Below are 3,249 nucleotides of genomic sequence, written 5' to 3' on the forward strand. Positions count from 1 at the left end.
CGTGGAACAGCTTCAAGAGGAAAGACTGAGGAAACTCCCATCTCAGATCCCTTCTGCTCATCAAGTAAAGGGAGGAATTGAAGCCACACCGTCAACATTCCACATGAAGAAAATATTAATTGGGCCAAAGCACATGAGAAGCCCTCCGCAGTATAGTGATTATACTATTCAAGTGGAACTGCTTAAAGAGGCAAGCTCACAGGAGCTCCTAGTTCAAATTCCTTCTCAGCTGGTAGAGGGAGGAGCCTCTCCAAGAGCCTGCGAGAGTCACGTAACCACTCTACCTCTGAGTGCTTCTTGGGCTCACCTTGGCCCAATTAATATTGAATTAAAGTGGAACAACTTCAAGGGGAAAGCCTGAGGGAGCTTCCATTCATGTCATGTCATCTAGAGGGAGAAATGGGAGCTGGGGGTCTCCAACACACCAAATGTGTCCTCTAACTCCCACACTGTAGAGGGCTTAATTAACATAGCCCAGCTTCAACTAGAAAAGAACACCCAACAGCGGACTAGCGCTTAATTCAGTTATTGGGCCATATGCATTATATGCTAGCAGATCCATATTCGTCTCTCTTCTTTTAAGATAGGCAGGGAATTAAACCATCTGGCATGGTACAGGCCGTGGCCCTAACCACTAAGCTAACAGCAAAATGAAAGATTGCTAGGTACCTGCCCAGCACCACACAAAACAGCTGAGGGGAGAAGATCGCAGCAATCTCACAAGACATGGTTTAGGCACCTAAGTCAGCTGCCTTCAGGCAAGGATTTCCTGACTGTGGCTTTCAAACAGAGAGCAATGCACCTCACTCCATGAAAGGCAGCACTTGACATGAGGGGAACGATCAGGGAAATGCTATCATTTCCTGTTGGCTAGCTTAGGCGGCTCCTAGCCTAGTGTGCTGGCTTTTGTGCATTCCCTGCTTAGGTACCTAGCCAGCTCCATTCATTGAAGTGGGGAGTGTAAGTGTCTGAGTTAAGCTTCAGGGCATCCATTGTCATTCTAGTGATTTTTCTTGGCATCTAGAAATTAGCTATGGCAATAATCAGTGTTGCCATCCCTAAGGCCCTTTGTAGATGTGGCAGAGGGAGTTATGCCTGCTCTGAGGCCACCTCACACAGCAGTTATGTGCCTCACTTTCCTCTTGCTGCCTGATTAGGACCCTAATACAGTCTATAGTCTTTTGTTTTGGGTGCTCACATGGGATGTGGATAATTGTGGTTCTCGCCCTCTTCTTCTTGATTAGAAGGAATCTGACCACCACTCTTCTACTACTAAAGCAAATGTCCTAAGTGGTGGACTATGCAGTATGCTGGTGTGGGGTACTCTTCATTTTTGGTGAAGCTGGTTTCTTTTAATTAACTGTTCATTGGGCCAATATGACTACGAGATGTCCTCTGTAGTATGATGGGTAGGCTACTCCCAATGCTCTTAGAGATCCCCTTCTAGTTTGTAGTTAAGCTCCACACTAGGAATATTGGAGATTTTTATTTTTTTTTATCATTTTTGAATGGACTCACACTGGAAAGAGTTATGAACTAAGCTCCTAGGCTAGTCTGTTCAACGTGTTGTGCAGGTTACTTCTGAGGACGAGGACCGATAGGTCAGACAAACAACGATCACTTTGTGAAATGTGTTCACCTATAAAGGGTTTTATTTTTTCTTTTTTTTACACTATCTAGAAAAGATAGCCTGAACAGCGACACTGGATTTATGGCTTATTACAAGGCTTCTCAAACTGGGAGTCGGGGCCCTGAGGGGGTCACGAGGTTATTACCTGAGAGGTTGCGAGCAGCCAGCCTCCACCCTAAACACTGCTTTGCCCCCAGCTTTTATATATTTAACTCCATTATAAAAAAGTGTTTTTTAATTTGGGGGGGGGTCGCACTCAGAGGCTTGCTGTGGGAAAGGGGTCACCAGTACAAAAGTTTGAGAACCGTTGGCTTATTACAACAAGCTGTAACCCACTGACTCCCTCATTTTGTCCTGTGTTGACAGACCACTCTATATTCCATGGCCCCTTAGAGTAGGTGCTAACTCCTTATGCAAAACAGTCTCTTTCATCTTGGATTTAGCTGTGATGCTTGGCCTACCTTTCCCAGATCTGAATAAGAGTTCTGCGTGGCTGGGAAGCTTGTCTCTGCCGCGGTTTACAATACAAACTTATGTCAATATAACTACATCATTGGGGGCATAGGAAACACACACCCCATAGCAACCCAGTTATACCAGCAGAACTCCCAGTGTAGACAGCCCAGTGTCAATGGGAGGAATTCTCCTGTCGACTCAGCTAACTCTTCTTGGGGAGGCGGAGCACTTATAGCTACGAAAGCAGCTCTCCCATCGGCATAGGTAGCATCCTCACTTAAGACTTGTCTCCACTTACTTACAGCAATACAGTCACAGAGCTGCAGCGCTATCTCACCAACAGAAGTCTGTCCATTTCAAGATATTACCTCACCCACCTTGTCTCTCTAACTGCCTGCTGTCATTTATATGCCTGCTTCCATTACCTTCAGCATGAGCACTTTTGAGGGCATAGAGCAGAAACATTCAGGCATGGTCTCACATCAAAGATGTTCCAACCATCTAGTAGGCAGCTACATCTCTGCTGGTTGAGGGCTTTATAAATTACAGGCATTACTTTGAAACCATTGCCTGACCTAAGTAGCGTGTGCTCAGTAACACTAGCAAGAGTTAAATGTAGGTAATGTGGCATCTTTATCCAGAGATACTTGGTTCTTACCACTGTACAATAATGTGCACTATGAATTGTTTGCTAAAACAAAACAAATAAAGAAATGCCACCTTCAGTGGCCTCCTTCAGGCAGCACCTAAAAAGTGCATTGTACGATTCCATATATGTGACTGATAAAAGTTCAGTATCTTCCCGTGGCCCCTGTCAGCAATGGATGGGTAGTAGATGGCACGGGACACCTTCTTACTAAAGCGAGGGTGCTGTCAACTGCTCCAAAAGTCACCCTCCCCCTTGTCCTGTGAGAGTATGTCTGCAGGAAGGAGCTGTGAATGCCGCGGGTATGCTCTTATGCATGCCAGTGTGATAGGGACAAGTGTAGCCATGGAATAGTGAACACATTGGACACAGATTCTGAGGCAGAGTAAAAATGTTTCAACTATCTGCAACTTATTGTGAGCATTTTTCTGAGTAAATATAGCTCAAACTAGTTGTATGTTAGCCATTCGGTAGCTCAGAGTTACAGGTAGGGGTTAATTAAGAATACAGGGCTATA

General features: G+C 45.1%; 1 protein-coding gene across 1 annotated transcript in view; it reads left to right on the forward strand.

The window, feature by feature from the left end:
- LOC115650951 (membrane cofactor protein-like) overlaps nt 1-3,249 on the forward strand; it is a 41,937-nt gene that overhangs the window by 9,277 nt on the left and 29,411 nt on the right. The window lies entirely within an intron of this gene.

This window comes from Gopherus evgoodei, chromosome 4 (assembly GCF_007399415.2).
Source record: "Gopherus evgoodei ecotype Sinaloan lineage chromosome 4, rGopEvg1_v1.p, whole genome shotgun sequence".
Taxonomy (NCBI): domain Eukaryota; kingdom Metazoa; phylum Chordata; order Testudines; family Testudinidae; genus Gopherus; species Gopherus evgoodei.